Consider the following 20805-nt stretch of genomic DNA (forward strand, 5'->3'; position numbering starts at 1 on the left):
CTTCGATTTAATACATCAGAAAAAGCTATTTTGTGTTCGCAAATGGCCTGGTTTCTCAGACCAGCCTGCTTGCACCTGCAACTAGGGTTCGTACATCTTGTACGTGGGCAGCGTATTTTAGTAGAAAGTAAATAGATTATGCATTGCACAAAAATGAAGTACTTCAAACAAACACATACTTTGTATGCACAGAGAAGAGGTGGAATACATGTAAGACTGAGGACACAGGTTAAATGAGGAATAGATTGACTGCATTGCTGCCCACTTTTCTATGCAATTTCTGTAGTGCGATTGAAGGAAGCACTAAACTGTAAAACAAAGTTGCCAATTGCTTTCATAGTCCATTCCCTTTGTTTGGTGCTGTGAAAGGAAGAGCCAGATTCCAAAATAAATCAATGCTTTTTCAGACATTTCCCATACGGAATACCGAGCCCTGTATAAAAATGCATTTACTCTCAGGTTTTGAGCAGTGACATTGTAATGCTGTTAAAGTGTAAGATCCAAGCGAACACTGACTCTGTCAATGATGATCCAAAGGGGTTTTATGAAAAGTCCCAGCTACAAACACAAGAACCAAAACAGGCCAAGGGGACACCTGGATTTGAACCAGGGACCTCTTGATCTGAAGTCAAATGCTCTACCACTGAGCTATATCCCCACCTGTTTGTGAGAGTCGGAATGAAAATATATCAGTACCTCATGAAAGAGTGTGAGCATCATGCTCAGTTGGGCCGGAAAGTACAAGCTTGAAACTGTGGAACAGGAGAAGTAGTTCTTAATATTATTTATTGAAGGAAAACGGGATCGTTTAAAAAAAATATTTATATGTTTCATTGTTATTTTATTTGAACAGGCAGTGGTCCATAGGACCAATGCCTGTACATAAAATGCTTGTTTTGAAACATTCTCAAAGGGGAAGAGGTTTTTACGGGACGCCTTATCCTTTCGCGGATTGGTTACCACAATCACCGAGATGGTGGTGAAGTATGATTGTTTTGGGCCAAATGATGGACGAAAAACATTTCTACATACCACTGCAATTTGGTATTTGGAAGGTACACCCAAACGTCCCTTTCAAGTACCATCAATTTAATATATCCGAAAAGGCCATTTTGTGTTCGAAAATGGCCTGAGTCTTCGAGCCAGCCTTTTTTCATCTGCAACGAGGGTTCATACATTTTGCACGTAGGCAGAGGTTTTAAGGAGAAATTAAATAGTTTTTACGTTGCACAAGAATGAAGTGCTTTAAACAAACACATATTTTGTATGCACAGAGGAGAGGAGGAATATATGTAGGACTGAGGACACAGGTTAAATGAGAAATAGATTGACTGCAGCGCTGCCGAATATACTATGCCATTTCTTTAGTGCGCTACAAGGAAGAACCAAACTGTATAACAAAGTTTTCAATTGTTTTCATAGTGATTCTCTTTGCTTGAAGCTGTGAAAGGAAGAGCCGGATTCCAAAATAAATCAATGATGTTTCAGAAAGTTCCCACACCCTGTGTAAAAATGCATTTATTCCCAGGTTTTGAGCAGTGACACTGTAATGCTAATAAAGTATAAGATCCAACTGAACACTGACTCTGTCAATGGTGATCCATAGGGACTTTATGAAAGCTCCCAGCTACAAACACCAAAATAGGTTTAGGGGACACCCGGATTTGAACCAGGGACCTCTTGATCTGCAGTCAAATGCTCTACCACTGAGCTATATCCCCAACTGTTTTCAAAGATCAGAATGACAATATATCAGTACATCATGAAAGAGTGAGAGGCTCAAGCTCAGTTGGGCCACAAAGTACGAGCTTGAAACTGTGGAAAAGGAGAAGTAGTTCTTAATATTATTAATTAAAGGAAAACAGGATCATTTAAAAAACAAAATGTATATGTTTAATTGTTATTTTATTTGAATAGGCAGTGGTCCATAGGACCAATATCTCTAATTAAAATGTTTGTTTTGAAACATTCTCAAAGGGGAAGAGGTTTTTACGAGACTACTTATCTTTGTGGATTGATTACCACAATCACTGATATGGTGGTGAAGTATGATTGTTTTGGGCCAAATTACGGTGAAAAAACATTTCTGCATACCACTACAATTTGGTATTTGAAGGTACAACCAAACACCCCTTTCATGTACCTTCGATTTAATACATCAGAAAAAGCTATTTTGTGTTCGCAAATGGCCTGGTTTCTCAGACCAGCCTGCTTGCACCTGCAACTAGGGTTCGTACATCTTGTACGTGGGCAGCGTATTTTAGTAGAAAGTAAATAGATTATGCATTGCACAAAAATGAAGTACTTCAAACAAACACATACTTTGTATGCACAGAGAAGAGGTGGAATACATGTAAGACTGAGGACACAGGTTAAATGAGGAATAGATTGACTGCATTGCTGCCCACTTTTCTATGCAATTTCTGTAGTGCGATTGAAGGAAGCACTAAACTGTAAAACAAAGTTGCCAATTGCTTTCATAGTCCATTCCCTTTGTTTGGTGCTGTGAAAGGAAGAGCCAGATTCCAAAATAAATCAATGCTTTTTCAGACATTTCCCATACGGAATACCGAGCCCTGTATAAAAATGCATTTACTCTCAGGTTTTGAGCAGTGACATTGTAATGCTGTTAAAGTGTAAGATCCAAGCGAACACTGACTCTGTCAATGATGATCCAAAGGGGTTTTATGAAAAGTCCCAGCTACAAACACAAGAACCAAAACAGGCCAAGGGGACACCTGGATTTGAACCAGGGACCTCTTGATCTGCAGTCAAATGCTCTACCACTGAGCTATATCCCCACCTGTTTGTGAGAGTCGGAATGAAAATATATCAGTACCTCATGAAAGAGTGTGAGCATCATGCTCAGTTGGGCCGGAAAGTACAAGCTTGAAACTGTGGAACAGGAGAAGTAGTTCTTAATATTATTTATTGAAGGAAAACGGGATCGTTTAAAAAAAATATTTATATGTTTCATTGTTATTTTATTTGAACAGGCAGTGGTCCATAGGACCAATGCCTGTACATAAAATGCTTGTTTTGAAACATTCTCAAAGGGGAAGAGGTTTTTACGGGACGCCTTATCCTTTCGCGGATTGGTTACCACAATCACCGAGATGGTGGTGAAGTATGATTGTTTTGGGCCAAATGATGGACGAAAAACATTTCTACATACCACTGCAATTTGGTATTTGGAAGGTACACCCAAACGTCCCTTTCAAGTACCATCAATTTAATATATCCGAAAAGGCCATTTTGTGTTCGAAAATGGCCTGAGTCTTCGAGCCAGCCTTTTTTCATCTGCAACGAGGGTTCATACATTTTGCACGTAGGCAGAGGTTTTAAGGAGAAATTAAATAGTTTTTACGTTGCACAAGAATGAAGTGCTTTAAACAAACACATATTTTGTATGCACAGAGGAGAGGAGGAATATATGTAAGACTGAGGACACAGGTTAAATGAGAAATAGATTGACTGCAGCGCTGCCGAATATACTATGCCATTTCTTTAGTGCGCTACAAGGAAGCACCAAACTGTATAACAAAGTTTTCAATTGTTTTCATAGTGATTCTCTTTGCTTGAAGCTGTGAAAGGAAGAGCCGGATTCCAAAATAAATCAATGATGTTTCAGAAAGTTCCCACACCCTGTGTAAAAATGCATTTATTCCCAGGTTTTGAGCAGTGACACTGTAATGCTAATAAAGTATAAGATCCAACTGAACACTGACTCTGTCAATGGTGATCCATAGGGACTTTATGAAAGCTCCCAGCTACAAACACCAAAACCAAAATAGGTTTAGGGGACACCCAGATTTGAACCAGGGACCTCTTGATCTGCAGTCAAATGCTCTACCACTGAGCTATATCCCCAACTGTTTTCAAAGATCAGAATGACAATATATCAGTACATCATGAAAGAGTGAGAGGCTCAAGCTCAGTTGGGCCACAAAGTACGAGCTTGAAACTGTGGAAAAGGAGAAGTAGTTCTTAATATTATTAATTAAAGGAAAACAGGATCATTTAAAAAACAAAATGTATATGTTTAATTGTTATTTTATTTGAATAGGCAGTGGTCCATAGGACCAATATCTCTAATTAAAATGTTTGTTTTGAAACATTCTCAAAGGGGAAGAGGTTTTTACGAGACTACTTATCTTTGTGGATTGATTACCACAATCACTGATATGGTGGTGAAGTATGATTGTTTTGGGCCAAATTACGGTGAAAAAACATTTCTGCATACCACTACAATTTGGTATTTGAAGGTACAACCAAACACCCCTTTCATGTACCTTCGATTTAATACATCAGAAAAAGCTATTTTGTGTTCGCAAATGGCCTGGTTTCTCAGACCAGCCTGCTTGCACCTGCAACTAGGGTTCGTACATCTTGTACGTGGGCAGCGTATTTTAGTAGAAAGTAAATAGATTATGCATTGCACAAAAATGAAGTGCTTCAAACAAACACATACTTTGTATGCACAGAGAAGAGGTGGAATACATGTAAGACTGAGGACACAGGTTAAATGAGGAATAGATTGACTGCATTGCTGCCAACTTTTCTATGCAATTTCTGTAGTGCGATTGAAGGAAGCACTAAACTGTAAAACAAAGTTGCCAATTGCTTTCATAGTCCATTCCCTTTGTTTGGTGCTGTGAAAGGAAGAGCCAGATTCCAAAATAAATCAATGCTTTTTCAGACATTTCCCATACGGAATACCGAGCCCTGTATAAAAATGCATTTACTCTCAGGTTTTGAGCAGTGACATTGTAATGCTGTTAAAGTGTAAGATCCAAGCGAACACTGACTCTGTCAATGATGATCCAAAGGGGTTTTATGAAAAGTCCCAGCTACAAACACAAGAACCAAAACAGGCCAAGGGGACACCTGGATTTGAACCAGGGACCTCTTGATCTGCAGTCAAATGCTCTACCACTGAGCTATATCCCCACCTGTTTGTGAGAATCGGAATGAAAATATATCAGTACCTCATGAAAGAGTGTGAGCATCATGCTCAGTTGGGCCGGAAAGTACAAGCTTGAAACTGTGGAACAGGAGAAGTAGTTCTTAATATTATTTATTGAAGGAAAACGGGATCGTTTAAAAAAAATATTTATATGTTTCATTGTTATTTTATTTGAACAGGCAGTGGTCCATAGGACCAATGCCTGTACATAAAATGCTTGTTTTGAAACATTCTCAAAGGGGAAGAGGTTTTTACGGGACGCCTTATCCTTTCGCGGATTGGTTACCACAATCACCGAGATGGTGGTGAAGTATGATTGTTTTGGGCCAAATGATGGACGAAAAACATTTCTACATACCACTGCAATTTGGTATTTGGAAGGTACACCCAAACGTCCCTTTCAAGTACCATCAATTTAATATATCAGAAAAGGCCATTTTGTGTTCGAAAATGGCCTGAGTCTTCGAGCCAGCTTTTTTTCATCTGCAACGAGGGTTCATACATTTTGCACGTAGGCAGAGGTTTTAAGGAGAAATTAAATAGTTTCTACGTTGCACAAGAATGAAGTGCTTTAAACAAACACATATTTTGTATGCACAGAGGAGAGGAGGAATATATGTAAGACTGAGGACACATGTTAAATGAGAAATAGATTGACTGCAGCGCTGCCGAGTATACTATGCCATTTCTTTAGTGCGCTACAAGGAAGCACCAAACTGTATACCAAAGTTTTCAATTGTTTTCATAGTCATTCTCTTTGTTTGAAGCTGTGAAAGGAAGAGCCGGATTCCAAAATAAATCAATGATGTTTCAGAAAGTTCCCACGCCCTGTGTAAAAATGCATTTATTCCCAGGTTTTGAGCAGTGACACTGTAATGCTAATAAAGTATAAGATCCAACTGAACACTGACTCTGTCAATGGTGATCCAAAGGGACTTTATGAAAGATCCTAGCTACAAACACCAGAACCAAAATAGGTTTAGGGGACACCCGGATTTGAACCAGGGACCTCTTGATCTGCAGTCAAATGCTCTACCACTGAGCTATATCCCCAACTGTTTTCAAAGATCAGAATGACAATATAACAGTACATCATGAAAGAGTGAGAGGCTCAAGCTCAGTTGGCCCCCAAAGTACGAGCTTGAAACTGTGGAAAAGGAGAAGTAGTTCTTAATATTATTAATGAAAGGAAAACAGGATCATTTAAAAAACAAAATGTATATGTTTAATTGTTATATTATTTGAATAGGCAGTGGTCCATAGGACCAATATCTGTAATTAAAATGTTTGTTTTGAAACATTCTCAAAGGGGAAGAGGTTTTTACGAGACTACTTATCTTTGTGGATTGATTACCACAATCACTGATATGGTGGTGAAGTATGATTGTTTTGGGCCAAATTACGGTGAAAAAACATTTCTGCATACCACTACAATTTGGTATTTGAAGGTACAACCAAACACCCCTTTCATGTACCTTCGATTTAATACATCAGAAAAAGCTATTTTGTGTTCGCAAATGGCCTGGTTTCTCAGACCAGCCTGCTTGCACCTGCAACTAGGGTTCGTACATCTTGTACGTGGGCAGCGTATTTTAGTAGAAAGTAAATAGATTATGCATTGCACAAAAATGAAGTGCTTCAAACAAACACATACTTTGTATGCACAGAGAAGAGGTGGAATACATGTAAGACTGAGGACACAGGTTAAATGAGGAATAGATTGACTGCATTGCTGCCCACTTTTCTATGCAATTTCTGTAGTGCGATTGAAGGAAGCACTAAACTGTAAAACAAAGTTGCCAATTGCTTTCATAGTCCATTCCCTTTGTTTGGTGCTGTGAAAGGAAGAGCCAGATTCCAAAATAAATCAATGCTTTTTCAGACATTTCCCATACGGAATACCGAGCCCTGTATAAAAATGCATTTACTCTCAGGTTTTGAGCAGTGACATTGTAATGCTGTTAAAGTGTATGATCCAAGAGAACACTGACTCTGTCAATGATGATCCAAAGGGGTTTTATGAAAAGTCCCAGCTACAAACACAAGAACCAAAACAGGCCAAGGGGACACCTGGATTTGAACCAGGGACCTCTTGACCTGCAGTCAAATGCTCTACCACTGAGCTATATCCCCACCTGTTTGTGAGAGTCGGAATGAAAATATATCAGTACCTCATGAAAGAGTGTGAGCATCATGCTCAGTTGGGCCGGAAAGTACAAGCTTGAAACTGTGGAACAGGAGAAGTAGTTCTTAATATTATTTATTGAAGGAAAACGGGATCGTTTAAAAAAAATATTTATATGTTTCATTGTTATTTTATTTGAACAGGCAGTGGTCCATAGGACCAATGCCTGTACATAAAATGCTTGTTTTGAAACATTCTCAAAGGGGAAGAGGTTTTTACGGGACGCCTTATCCTTTCGCGGATTGGTTACCACAATCACCGAGATGGTGGTGAAGTATGATTGTTTTGGGCCAAATGATGGACGAAAAACATTTCTACATACCACTGCAATTTGGTATTTGGAAGGTACACCCAAACGTCCCTTTCAAGTACCATCAATTTAATATATCCGAAAAGGCCATTTTGTGTTCGAAAATGGCCTGAGTCTTCGAGCCAGCCTTTTTTCATCTGCAACGAGGGTTCATACATTTTGCACGTAGGCAGAGGTTTTAAGGAGAAATTAAATAGTTTCTACGTTGCACAAGAATGAAGTGCTTTAAACAAACACATATTTTGTATGCACAGAGGAGAGGAGGAATATATGTAAGACTGAGGACACAGGTTAAATGAGAAATAGATTGACTGCAGCGCTGCCGAGTATACTATGCCATTTCTTTAGTGCGCTACAAGGAAGCACCAAACTGTATAACAAAGTTTTCAATTGTTTTCATAGTGATTCTCTTTGCTTGAAGCTGTGAAAGGAAGAGCCGGATTCCAAAATAAATCAATGATGTTTCAGAAAGTTCCCACGCCCTGTGTAAAAATGCATTTATTCCCAGGTTTTGAGCAGTGACACTGTAATGCTAATAAAGTATAAGATCCAACTGAACACTGACTCTGTCAATGGTGATCCATAGGGACTTTATGAAAGATCCCAGCTACAAACACCAAAACCAAAATAGGTTTAGGGGACACCCGAATTTGAACCAGGGACCTCTTGATCTGCAGTCAAATGCTCTACCACTGAGCTATATCCCCAACTGTTTTCAAAGATCAGAATGACAATATATCAGTACATCATGAAAGAGTGAGAGGCTCAAGCTCAGTTTTGCCACAAAGTACGAGCTTGAAACTGTGGAAAAGGAGAAGTAGTTCTTAATATTATTAATTAAAGGAAAACAGGATCATTTAAAAAACAAAATGTATATGTTTAATTGTTATTTTATTTGAATAGGCAGTGGTCCATAGGACCAATATCTGTAATTAAAATGTTTGTTTTGAAACATTCTCAAAGGGGAAGAGGTTTTTACGAGACTACTTATCTTTGTGGATTGATTACCACAATCACTGATATGGTGGTGAAGTATGATTGTTTTGGGCCAAATTACGGTGAAAAAACATTTCTGCATACCACTACAATTTGGTATTTGAAGGTACAACCAAACACCCCTTGCATGTACTTTCGATTTAATACATCAGAAAAAGCTATTTTGTGTTCGCAAATGGCCTGGTTTCTCAGACCAGCCTGCTTGCACCTGCAACTAGGGTTCGTACATCTTGTACGTGGGCAGCGTATTTTAGTAGAAAGTAAATAGATTATGCATTGCACAAAAATGAAGTGCTTCAAACAAACACATACTTTGTATGCACAGAGAAGAGGTGGAATACATGTAAGACTGAGGACACAGGTTAAATGAGGAATAGATTGACTGCATTGCTGCCCACTTTTCTATGCAATTTCTGTAGTGCGATTGAAGGAAGCACTAAACTGTAAAACAAAGTTGCCAATTGCTTTCATAGTCCATTCCCTTTGTTTGGTGCTGTGAAAGGAAGAGCCAGATTCCAAAATAAATCAATGCTTTTTCAGACATTTCCCATACGGAATACCGAGCCCTGTATAAAAATGCATTTACTCTCAGGTTTTGAGCAGTGACATTGTAATGCTGTTAAAGTGTAAGATCCAAGCGAACACTGACTCTGTCAATGATGATCCAAAGGGGTTTTATGAAAAGTCCCAGCTACAAACACAAGAACCAAAACATGCCAAGGGGACACCTAGATTTGAACCAGGGACCTCTTGATCTGCAGTCAAATGCTCTACCACTGAGCTATATCCCCACCTGTTTGTGAGAGTCGGAATGAAAATATATCAGTACCTCATGAAAGAGTGTGAGCATCATGCTCAGTTGGGCCGGAAAGTACAAGCTTGAAACTGTGGAACAGGAGAAGTAGTTCTTAATATTATTTATTGAAGGAAAACGGGATCGTTTAAAAAAAATATTTATATGTTTCATTGTTATTTTATTTGAACAGGCAGTGGTCCATAGGACCAATGCCTGTACATAAAATGCTTGTTTTGAAACATTCTCAAAGGGGAAGAGGTTTTTACGGGACGCCTTATCCTTTCGCGGATTGGTTACCACAATCACCGAGATGGTGGTGAAGTATGATTGTTTTGGGCCAAATGATGGACGAAAAACATTTCTACATACCACTGCAATTTGGTATTTGAAAGGTACACCCAAACGTCCCTTTCAAGTACCATCAATTTAATATATCCGAAAAGGCCATTTTGTGTTCGAAAATGGCCTGAGTCTTCGAGCCAGCCTTTTTTCATCTGCAACGAGGGTTCATACATTTTGCACGTAGGCAGAGGTTTTAAGGAGAAATTAAATAGGTTCTACGTTGCACAAGAATGAAGTGCTTTAAACAAACACCTATTTTGTATGCACAGAGGAGAGGAGGAATATATGTAAGACTGAGGACACAGGTTAAATGAGAAATAGATTGACTGCAGCGCTGCCGAGTATACTATGCCATTTCTTTAGTGCGCTACAAGGAAGCACCAAACTGTATAACAAAGTTTTCAATTGTTTTCATAGTGATTCTCTTTGCTTGAAGCTGTGAAAGGAAGAGCCGGATTCCAAAATAAATCAATGATGTTTCAGAAAGTTCCCACGCCCTGTGTAAAAATGCATTTATTCCCAGGTTTTGAGCAGTGACACTGTAAAGCTAATAAAGTATAAGATCCAACTGAACACTGACTCTGTCAATGGTGATCCATAGGGACTTTATGAAAGATCCCAGCTACAAACACCAAAACCAAAATAGGTTTAGGGGACACCCGGATTTGAACCAGGGACCTCTTGATCTGCAGTCAAATGCTCTACCACTGAGCTATATCCCCAACTGTTTTCAAAGATCAGAATGACAATATATCAGTACATCATGAAAGAGTGAGAGGCTCAAGCTCAGTTGGGCCACAAAGTACGAGCTTGAAACTGTGGAAAAGGAGAAGTAGTTCTTAATATTATTAATTAAAGGAAAACAGGATCATTTAAAAAACAAAATGTATATGTTTAATTGTTATTTTATTTGAATAGGCAGTGGTCCATAGGACCAATATCTGTAATTAAAATGTTTGTTTTGAAATATTCTCAAAGGGGAAGAGGTTTTTACGAGACTACTTATCTTTGTGGATTGATTACCACAATCACTGATATGGTGGTGAAGTATGATTGTTTTGGGCCAAATTACGGTGAAAAAACATTTCTGCATACCACTACAATTTGGTATTTGAAGGTACAACCAAACACCCCTTTCATGTACCTTCGATTTAATACATCAGAAAAAGCTATTTTGTGTTCGCAAATGGCCTGGTTTCTCAGACCAGCCTGCTTGCACCTGCAACTAGGGTTCGTACATCTTGTACGTGGGCAGCGTATTTTAGTAGAAAGTAAATAGATTATGCATTGCACAAAAATGAAGTGCTTCAAACAAACACATACTTTGTATGCACAGAGAAGAGGTGGAATACATGTAAGACTGAGGACACAGGTTAAATGAGGAATAGATTGACTGCATTGCTGCCCACTTTTCTATGCAATTTCTGTAGTGCGATTGAAGGAAGCACTAAACTGTAAAATAAAGTTGCCAATTGCTTTCATAGTCCATTCCCTTTGTTTGGTGCTGTGAAAGGAAGAGCCAGATTCCAAAATAAATCAATGCTTTTTCAGACATTTCCCATACGGAATACCGAGCCCTGTATAAAAATGCATTTACTCTCAGGTTTTGAGCAGTGACATTGTAATGCTGCTAAAGTGTAAGATCCAAGAGAACACTGACTCTGTCAATGATGATCCAAAGGGGTTTTATGAAAAGTCCCAGCTACAAACACAAGAACCAAAACAGGCCAAGGGGACACCTGGATTTGAACCAGGGACCTCTTGATCTGCAGTCAAATGCTCTACCACTGAGCTATATCCCCACCTGTTTGTGAGAGTCGGAATGAAAATATATCAGTACCTCATGAAAGAGTGTGAGCATCATGCTCAGTTGGGCCGAAAAGTACAAGCTTGAAACTGTGGAACAGGAGAAGTAGTTCTTAATATTATTTATTGAAGGAAAACGGGATCGTTTAAAAAAAATATTTATATGTTTCATTGTTATTTTATTTGAACAGGCAGTGGTCCATAGGACCAATGCCTGTACATAAAATGCTTGTTTTGAAACATTCTCAAAGGGGAAGAGGTTTTTACGGGACGCCTTATCCTTTCGCGGATTGGTTACCACAATCACCGAGATGGTGGTGAAGTATGATTGTTTTGGGCCAAATGATGGACGAAAAACATTTCTACATACCACTGCAATTTGGTATTTGGAAGGTACACCCAAACGTCCCTTTCAAGTACCATCAATTTAATATATCAGAAAAGGCCATTTTGTGTTCGAAAATGGCCTGAGTCTTCGAGCCAGCCTTTTTTCATCTGCAACGAGGGTTCATACATTTTGCACGTAGTCAGAGGTTTTAAGGAGAAATTAAATAGTTTCTACGTTGCCTAAGAATGAAGTGCTTTAAACAAACACCTATTTTGTATGCACAGAGAAGAGGAGGAATATATGTAAGACTGAGGACACATGTTAAATGAGAAATAGATTGACTGCAGCGCTGCCGAGTATACTATGCCATTTCTTTAGTGCGCTACAAGGAAGCACCAAACTGTATAACAAAGTTTTCAATTGTTTTCATAGTCATTCTCTTTGTTTGAAGCTGTGAAAGGAAGAGCCGGATTCCAAAATAAATCAATGATGTTTCAGAAAGTTTCCACGCCCTGTGTAAAAATGCATTTATTCCCAGGTTTTGAGCAGTGACACTGTAATGCTAATAAAGTATAAGATCCAACTGAACACTGACTCTGTCAATGGTGATCCAAAGGGACTTTATGAAAGATCCTAGCTACAAACACCAGAACCAAAATAGGTTTAGGGGACACCCGGATTTGAACCAGGGACCTCTTGATCTGCAGTCAAATGCTCTACCACTGAGCTATATCCCCAACTGTTTTCAAAGATCAGAATGACAATATAACAGTACATCATGAAAGAGTGAGAGGCTCAAGCTCAGTTGGGCCACAAAGTACGAGCTTGAAACTGTGGAAAAGGAGAAGTAGTTCTTAATATTATTTATTAAAGGAAAACAGGATCATTTAAAAAACAAAATGTATATGTTTAATTGTTATTTTATTTGAATAGGCAGTGGTCCATAGGACCAATATCTGTAATTAAAATGTTTGTTTTGAAACATTCTCAAAGGGGAAGAGGTTTTTATGAGACTACTTATCTTTGTGGATTGATTACCACAATCACTGATATGGTGGTGAAGTATGATTGTTTTGGGCCAAATTACGGTGAAAAAACATTTCTGCATACCACTACAATTTGGTATTTGAAGGTACAACCAAACACCCCTTTCATGTACCTTCGATTTAATACATCAGAAAAAGCTATTTTGTGTTCGCAAATGGCCTGGTTTCTCAGACCAGCCTGCTTGCACCTGCAACTAGGGTTCATACATCTTGTACGTGGGCAGCGTTTTTTAGTAGAAAGTAAATAGATTATGCATTGCACAAAAATGAAGTGCTTCAAACAAACACATACTTTGTATGCACAGAGAAGAGGTGGAATACATGTAAGACTGAGGACACAGGTTAAATGAGGAATAGATTGACTGCAGCGCTGCCGAGTATACTATGCCATTTCTTTAGTGCGCTACAAGGAAGCACCAAACTGTATAACAAAGTTTTCAATTGTTTTCATAGTGATTCTCTTTGCTTGAAGCTGTGAAAGGAAGAGCCGGATTCCAAAATAAATCAATGATGTTTCAGAAAGTTCCCACGCCCTGTGTAAAAATGCATTTATTCCCAGGTTTTGAGCAGTGACACTGTAATGCTAATAAAGTATAAGATCCAACTGAACACTGACTCTGTCAATGGTGATCCATAGGGACTTTATGAAAGATCCCAGCTACAAACACCAAAACCAAAATAGGTTTAGGGGACACCCGGATTTGAACCAGGGACCTCTTGATCTGCAGTCAAATGCTCTACCACTGAGCTATATCCCCAACTGTTTTCAAAGATCAGAATGACAATATATCAGTACATCATGAAAGAGTGAGAGGCTCAAGCTCAGTTGGGCCACAAAGTACGAGCTTGAAACTGTGGAAAAGGAGAAGTAGTTCTTAATATTATTAATTAAAGGAAAACAGGATCATTTAAAAAACAAAATGTATATGTTTAATTGTTATTTTATTTGAATAGGCAGTGGTCCATAGGACCAATATCTGTAATTAAAATGTTTGTTTTTAAACATTCTCAAAGGGGAAGAGGTTTTTACGAGACTACTTATCTTTGTGGATTGATTACCACAATCACTGATATGGTGGTGAAGTATGATTGTTTTGGGCCAAATTACGGTGAAAAAACATTTCTGCATACCACTACAATTTGGTATTTGAAGGTACAACCAAACACCCCTTTCATGTACCTTCGATTTAATACATCAGAAAAAGCTATTTTGTGTTCGCAAATGGCCTGGTTTCTCAGACCAGCCTGCTTGCACCTGCAACAAGGGTTCGTACATCTTGTACGTGGGCAGCGTATTTTAGTAGAAAGTAAATAGATTATGCATTGCACAAAAATGAAGTGCTTCAAACAAACACATACTTTGTATGCACAGAGAAGAGGTGGAATACATGTAAGACTGAGGACACAGGTTAAATGAGGAATAGATTGACTGCATTTCTGCCCACTTTTCTATGCAATTTCTGTAGTGCGATCAAAGGAAGCACCAAACTGTAAAACAAAGTTGTCAATTGCTTTCATAGTCCATTCCCTTTGTTTGGTGCTGTGAAAGGAAGAGCCAGATTCCAAAATAAATCAATGCTTTTTCAGACATTTCCCATACGGAATACCGAGCCCTGTATAAAAATGCATTTACTCTCAGGTTTTGAGCAGTGACATTGTAATGCTATTAAAGTGTAAGATCCAAGCGAACACTGACTCTGTCAATGATGATCCAAAGGGGTTTTATGAAAAGTCCCAGCTACAAACACAAGAACCAAAACAGGCTAAGGGGACACCTGAATTTGAACCAGGGACCTCTTGATCTGCAGTCAAATGCTCTACCACTGAGCTATGTCCCCACCTGTTTGTGAGAGTCGGAATGAAAATATATCAGTACCTCATGAAAGAGTGTGAGCATCATGCTCAGTTGGGCCGGAAAGTACAAGCTTGAAACTGTGGAACAGGAGAAGTAGTTCTTAATATTATTTATTGAAGGAAAACGGGATCGTTTAAAAAAAATATTTATATGTTTCATTGTTATTTTATTTGAACAGGCAGTGGTCCATAGGACCAATGCCTGTACATAAAATGCTTGTTTTGAAACATTCTCAAAGGGGAAGAGGTTTTTATGGGACTCCTTATCCTTTCGCGGATTGGTTACCACAATCACAGAGATGGTGGTGAAGTATGATTGTTTTGGGCCAAATAATGGACGAAAAACATTTCTACATACCACTGCAATTTGGTATTTGGAAGGTACACCCAAACGTCCCTTTCAAGTACCATCAATTTAATATATCAGAAAAGGCCATTTTGTGTTCGAAAATGGCCTGAGTCTTCGAGCCAGCCTTTTTTCATCTGCAACGAGGGTTCATACATTTTGCACGTAGGCAGAGGTTTTAAGGAGAAATTAAATAGTTTCTACGTTGCACAAGAATGAAGTGCTTTAAACAAACACATATTTTGTATGCACAGAGGAGAGGAGGAATATATGTAAGACTGAGGACACAGGTTAAATGAGAAATAGATTGACTGCAGCGCTGCCGAGTATACTATGCCATTTCTTTAGTGCGCTACAAGGAAGCACCAAACTGTATAACAAAGTTTTCAATTGTTTTCATAGTCATTCTCTTTGCTTGAAGCTGTGAAAGGAAGAGCCGGATTCCAAAATAAATCAATGATGTTTCAGAAAGTTCCCACGCCCTGTGTAAAAATGCATTTATTCCCAGGTTTTGAGCAGTGACACTGTAATGCTAATAAAGTATAAGATCCAACTGAACACTGACTCTGTCAATGGTGATCCAAAGGGACTTTATGAAAGATCCCAGCTACAAACACCAGAACCAAAATAGGTTTAGGGGACACCCGGATTTGAACCAGGGACCTCTTGATCTGCAGTCAAATGCTCTACCACTGAGCTATATCCCCAACTGCTTTCAAAGATCAGAATGACAATATATCAGTACATCATGAAAGAGTGAGAGGCTCAAGCTCAGGTGGGCCACAAAGTACGAGCTTGAAACTGTGGAAAAGGAGAAGTAGTTCTTAATATTATTAATTAAAGGAAAGCAGGATCATTTAAAAAACAAAATGTATATGTTTAATTGTTATTTTATTTGAATAGGCAGTGGTCCATAGGACCAATATCTGTAATTAAAATGTTTGTTTTGAAACATTCTCAAAGAGGAACAGGTTTTTACGAGACTACTTATCTTTGTGGAATGATTACCACAATCACTGATATGGTGGTGAAGTATGATTGTTTTGGGCCAAATTACGGTGATAAAACATTTCTACATACCACTACAATTTGGTATTTGAAGGTACAACCAAACACCCATTTCATGTACCTTCGATTTAATACATCAGAAAAAGCAATTTTGTGTTCGCAAATGGCCTGGTTTCTCAGACCAGCCTGCTTGCACCTGCAACTAGGGTTCATACATCTTGTACGTGGGCAGCGTTTTTTAGTAGAAAGTAAATAGATTATGCATTGCACAAAAATGAAGTGCTTCAAACAAACACATACTTTGTATGCACAGAGAAGAGGTGGAATACATGTAAGACTGAGGACACAGGTTAAATGAGGAATAGATTGACTGCAGCGCTGCCGAGTATACTATGCCATTTCTTTAGTGCGCTACAAGGAAGCACCAAACTGTATAACAAAGTTTTCAATTGTTTTCATAGTGATTCTCTTTGCTTGAAGCTGTGAAAGGAAGAGCCGGATTCCAAAATAAATCAATGATGTTTCAGAAAGTTCCCACGCCCTGTGTAAAAATGCATTTATTCCCAGGTTTTGAGCAGTGACACTGTAATGCTAATAAAGTATAAGATCCAACTGAACACTGACTCTGTCAATGGTGATCCATAGGGACTTTATGAAAGATCCCAGCTACAAACACCAAAACCAAAATAGGTTAAGGGGACACCCGGATTTGAACCAGGGACCTCTTGATCTGCAGTCAAATGCTCTACCACTGAGCTATATCCCCAACTGTTTTCAAAGATCAGAATGACAATATATCAGTACATCATGAAAGAGTGAGAGGCTCAAGCTCAGTTGGGCCACAAAGTACGAGCTTGAAACTGTGGAAAAGGAGAAGTAGTTCTTAATATTATTAATTAAAGGAAAACAGGATCATTTAAAAAACAAAATGTATATGTTTAATTGTTATTTTATTTGAATAGGCAGTGGTCCATAGGACCAATATCTGTAATTAAAATGTTTGTTTTTAAACATTCTCAAAGGGGAAGAGGTTTTTACGAGACTACTTATCTTTGTGGATTGATTACCACAATCACTGATATGGTGGTGAAGTATGATTGTTTTGGGCCAAATTACGGTGAAAAAACATTTCTGCATACCACTACAATTTGGTATTTGAAGGTACAACCAAACACCCCTTTCATGTACCTTCGATTTAATACATCAGAAAAAGCTATTTTGTGTTCGCAAATGGCCTGGTTTCTCAGACCAGCCTGCTTGCACCTGCAACAAGGGTTCGTACATCTTGTACGTGGGCAGCGTATTTTAGTAGAAAGTAAATAGATTATGCATTGCACAAAAATGAAGTGCTTCAAACAAACACATACTTTGTATGCACAGAGAAGAGGTGGAATACATGTAAGACTGAGGACACAGGTTAAATGAGGAATAGATTGACTGCATTTCTGCCCACTTTTCTATGCAATTTCTGTAGTGCGATCAAAGGAAGCACCAAACTGTAAAACAAAGTTGTCAATTGCTTTCATAGTCCATTCCCTTTGTTTGGTGCTGTGAAAGGAAGAGCCAGATTCCAAAATAAATCAATGCTTTTTCAGACATTTCCCATACGGAATACCGAGCCCTGTATAAAAATGCATTTACTCTCAGGTTTTGAGCAGTGACATTGTAATGCTATTAAAGTGTAAGATCCAAGCGAACACTGACTCTGTCAATGATGATCCAAAGGGGTTTTATGAAAAGTCCCAGCTACAAACACAAGAACCAAAACAGGCTAAGGGGACACCTGAATTTGAACCAGGGACCTCTTGATCTGCAGTCAAATGCTCTACCACTGAGCTTTGTCCCCACCTGTTTGTGAGAGTCGGAATGAAAATATATCAGTACCTCATGAAAGAGTGTGAGCATCATGCTCAGTTGGGCCGGAAAGTACAAGCTTGAAACTGTGGAACAGGAGAAGTAGTTCTTAATATTATTTATTGAAGGAAAACGGGATCGTTTAAAAAAAATATTTATATGTTTCATTGTTATTTTATTTGAACAGGCAGTGGTCCATAGGACCAATGCCTGTACATAAAATGCTTGTTTTGAAACATTCTCAAAGGGGAAGAGGTTTTTATGGGACTCCTTATCCTTTCGCGGATTGGTTACCACAATCACAGAGATGGTGGTGAAGTATGATTGTTTTGGGCCAAATAATGGACGAAAAACATTTCTACATACCACTGCAATTTGGTATTTGGAAGGTACACCCAAACGTCCCTTTCAAGTACCATCAATTTAATATATCAGAAAAGGCCATTTTGTGTTCGAAAATGGCCTGAGTCTTCGAGCCAGCCTTTTTTCATCTGCAACGAGGGTTCATACATTTTGCACGTAGGCAGAGGTTTTAAGGAGAAATTAAATAGTTTCTACGTTGCACAAGAATGAAGTGCTTTAAACAAACACATATTTTGTATGCACAGAGGAGAGGAGGAATATATGTAAGACTGAGGACACAGGTTAAATGAGAAATAGATTGACTGCAGCGCTGCCGAGTATACTATGCCATTTCTTTAGTGCGCTACAAGGAAGCACCAAACTGTATAACAAAGTTTTCAATTGTTTTCATAGTCATTCTCTTTGCTTGAAGCTGTGAAAGGAAGAGCCGGATTCCAAAATAAATCAATGATGTTTCAGAAAGTTCCCACGCCCTGTGTAAAAATGCATTTATTCCCAGGTTTTGAGCAGTGACACTGTAATGCTAATAAAGTATAAGATCCAACTGAACACTGACTCTGTCAATGGTGATCCAAAGGGACTTTATGAAAGATCCCAGCTACAAACACCAGAACCAAAATAGGTTTAGGGGACACCCGGATTTGAACCAGGGACCTCTTGATCTGCAGTCAAATGCTCTACCACTGAGCTATATCCCCAACTGCTTTCAAAGATCAGAATGACAATATATCAGTACATCATGAAAGAGTGAGAGGCTCAAGCTCAGGTGGGCCACAAAGTACGAGCTTGAAACTGTGGAAAAGGAGAAGTAGTTCTTAATATTATTAATTAAAGGAAAGCAGGATCATTTAAAAAACAAAATGTATATGTTTAATTGTTATTTTATTTGAATAGGCAGTGGTCCATAGGACCAATATCTGTAATTAAAATGTTTGTTTTGAAACATTCTCAAAGGGGAAGAGGGTTTTACGAGACTACTTATCTTTGTGGATTGATTACCACAATCACTGATATGGTGGTGAAGTATGATTGTTTTGGGCCAATTTATGGAGAAAAAATGTTTCTGCATACCACTACAATTTGGTATTTGAAGGTACAACCAAACACCCCTTTCATGTACCTTCGATTTAATGCATCAGAAAAAGCTATTTTGTGTTCGCAAATGGCCTGGTTTCTCAGACCAGCCTGCTTGCACCTGCAACTAGGATTCGTACATCTTGTACGTGGGCAGCGTTTTTTAGTAGAAAGTAAATAGATTATGCATTGCACAAAAATGAAGTGCTTCAAACAAACACATACTTTGTATAAACAGAGAAGAGGTGGAATACATGTAAGACTGAGGACACAGGTTAAATGAGGAATAGATTGACTGCATTGCTGCCCACTTTTCTATGCAATTTCTGTAGTGCGATCGAAAGAAGCACCAAACTGTAAAACAAAGTTGTCAATTGCTTTCATAGTCCATTCCCTTTGTTTGGTGCTATGAAAGGAAGAGCCAGATTCCAAAATAAATCAATGCTTTTTCAGACATTTCCCATACGGAATACCGAGCCCTGTATAAAAATGCATTTACTCTCAGGTTTTGAGCAGTGACATTGTAATGCTATTAAAGTGTAAGATCCAAGCGAACACTGACTCTGTCAATGATGATCCAAAGGGGTTTTATGAAAAGTCCCAGCTACAAACACAAGAACCAAAACAGGATAAGGGGACATCTGGATTTGAACCAGGGACCTCTTGATCTGCAGTAAATGCTCTACCACTGAGCTATATCCCCACCTGTTTGTGAGAGTCGGAATGAAAATATATCAGTACCTCATGAAAGAGTGTGAGCATCATGCTCAGTTCGACTGGAAAGTACAAGCTTGAAACTGTGGAACAGGAGAAGTAGTTCTTAATATTATTTATTGAAGGAAAACGGGATCGTTTAAAAAAATATTTATATGTTTCATTGTTATTTTATTTGAACAGGCAGTGGTCCATAGGACCAATGCCTGTACATAAAAAGCTTGTTTTGAAACATTCTCAAAGGGGAAGAGGTTTTTATGGGACGCCTTATCCTTTCGCGGATTGGTTACCACAATCACCGAGATGGTGGTGAAGTATGATTGTTTTGGGCCAAATGATGGACGAAAAACATTTCTACATACCACTGCAATTTGGTATTTGGAAGGCACACCCAAACGTCCCTTTCAAGTACCATCAATTTAATATATCAGAAAAGGCCATTTTGTGTTCGAAAATGGCCTGAGTCTTCGAGCCAGCCTTTTTTCATCTGCAACGAGGGTTCATACATTTTGCACGTAGGCAGAGGTTTTAAGGAGAAATTAAATAGTTTCTACGTTGCACAAGAATGAAGTGCTTTAAACAAACACATATTTTGTATGCACAGAGGAGAGGAGGAATATATGTAAGACTGAGGACACAGGTTAAATGAGAAATAGATTGACTGCAGCGCTGCCGAGTATACTATGCCATTTCTTTAGTGCGCTACAAGGAAGCACCAAACTGTATAACAAAGTTTTCAATTGTTTTCATAGTCATGCTCTTTGCTTGAAGCTGTGAAAGGAAGAGCCGGATTCCAAAATAAATCAATGATGTTTCA

General features: G+C 38.6%; 16 non-coding genes across 16 annotated transcripts; all 16 read right to left on the reverse strand.

Annotated features, from left to right (window-relative positions):
* Positions 1 to 1649: 1649 nt before the first annotated feature.
* TRNAC-GCA (transfer RNA cysteine (anticodon GCA)) lies at positions 1650 to 1721 on the reverse strand. The gene has a single exon. It is a non-coding gene; the product is annotated as a tRNA-Cys (tRNA).
* Positions 1722 to 2729: 1008 nt separating this feature from the next.
* TRNAC-GCA (transfer RNA cysteine (anticodon GCA)) lies at positions 2730 to 2801 on the reverse strand. Its single transcript has one exon. It is a non-coding gene; the product is annotated as a tRNA-Cys (tRNA).
* A 997-nt stretch (positions 2802 to 3798) lies between these two features.
* On the reverse strand, positions 3799 to 3870 carry TRNAC-GCA (transfer RNA cysteine (anticodon GCA)). The gene has a single exon. It is a non-coding gene; the product is annotated as a tRNA-Cys (tRNA).
* A 1008-nt stretch (positions 3871 to 4878) lies between these two features.
* Positions 4879 to 4950, reverse strand: TRNAC-GCA (transfer RNA cysteine (anticodon GCA)). Its single transcript has one exon. It is a non-coding gene; the product is annotated as a tRNA-Cys (tRNA).
* Positions 4951 to 5947: 997 nt separating this feature from the next.
* Positions 5948 to 6019, reverse strand: TRNAC-GCA (transfer RNA cysteine (anticodon GCA)). The gene has a single exon. It is a non-coding gene; the product is annotated as a tRNA-Cys (tRNA).
* A 1008-nt stretch (positions 6020 to 7027) lies between these two features.
* Positions 7028 to 7099, reverse strand: TRNAC-GCA (transfer RNA cysteine (anticodon GCA)). The gene has a single exon. It is a non-coding gene; the product is annotated as a tRNA-Cys (tRNA).
* A 997-nt stretch (positions 7100 to 8096) lies between these two features.
* On the reverse strand, positions 8097 to 8168 carry TRNAC-GCA (transfer RNA cysteine (anticodon GCA)). Its single transcript has one exon. It is a non-coding gene; the product is annotated as a tRNA-Cys (tRNA).
* Positions 8169 to 9176: 1008 nt separating this feature from the next.
* TRNAC-GCA (transfer RNA cysteine (anticodon GCA)) lies at positions 9177 to 9248 on the reverse strand. Its single transcript has one exon. It is a non-coding gene; the product is annotated as a tRNA-Cys (tRNA).
* A 997-nt stretch (positions 9249 to 10245) lies between these two features.
* On the reverse strand, positions 10246 to 10317 carry TRNAC-GCA (transfer RNA cysteine (anticodon GCA)). Its single transcript has one exon. It is a non-coding gene; the product is annotated as a tRNA-Cys (tRNA).
* A 1008-nt stretch (positions 10318 to 11325) lies between these two features.
* Positions 11326 to 11397, reverse strand: TRNAC-GCA (transfer RNA cysteine (anticodon GCA)). The gene has a single exon. It is a non-coding gene; the product is annotated as a tRNA-Cys (tRNA).
* A 997-nt stretch (positions 11398 to 12394) lies between these two features.
* TRNAC-GCA (transfer RNA cysteine (anticodon GCA)) lies at positions 12395 to 12466 on the reverse strand. Its single transcript has one exon. It is a non-coding gene; the product is annotated as a tRNA-Cys (tRNA).
* A 995-nt stretch (positions 12467 to 13461) lies between these two features.
* TRNAC-GCA (transfer RNA cysteine (anticodon GCA)) lies at positions 13462 to 13533 on the reverse strand. The gene has a single exon. It is a non-coding gene; the product is annotated as a tRNA-Cys (tRNA).
* Positions 13534 to 14541: 1008 nt separating this feature from the next.
* On the reverse strand, positions 14542 to 14613 carry TRNAC-GCA (transfer RNA cysteine (anticodon GCA)). Its single transcript has one exon. It is a non-coding gene; the product is annotated as a tRNA-Cys (tRNA).
* Positions 14614 to 15610: 997 nt separating this feature from the next.
* Positions 15611 to 15682, reverse strand: TRNAC-GCA (transfer RNA cysteine (anticodon GCA)). The gene has a single exon. It is a non-coding gene; the product is annotated as a tRNA-Cys (tRNA).
* Positions 15683 to 16677: 995 nt separating this feature from the next.
* TRNAC-GCA (transfer RNA cysteine (anticodon GCA)) lies at positions 16678 to 16749 on the reverse strand. The gene has a single exon. It is a non-coding gene; the product is annotated as a tRNA-Cys (tRNA).
* Positions 16750 to 18826: 2077 nt separating this feature from the next.
* TRNAC-GCA (transfer RNA cysteine (anticodon GCA)) lies at positions 18827 to 18898 on the reverse strand. Its single transcript has one exon. It is a non-coding gene; the product is annotated as a tRNA-Cys (tRNA).
* Positions 18899 to 20805: the final 1907 nt, after the last annotated feature.

The sequence above is a fragment of the Triturus cristatus genome, chromosome 4_1 (assembly GCF_964204655.1).
Source record: "Triturus cristatus chromosome 4_1, aTriCri1.1, whole genome shotgun sequence".
Classification (NCBI taxonomy): Eukaryota; Metazoa; Chordata; class Amphibia; order Caudata; family Salamandridae; genus Triturus; species Triturus cristatus.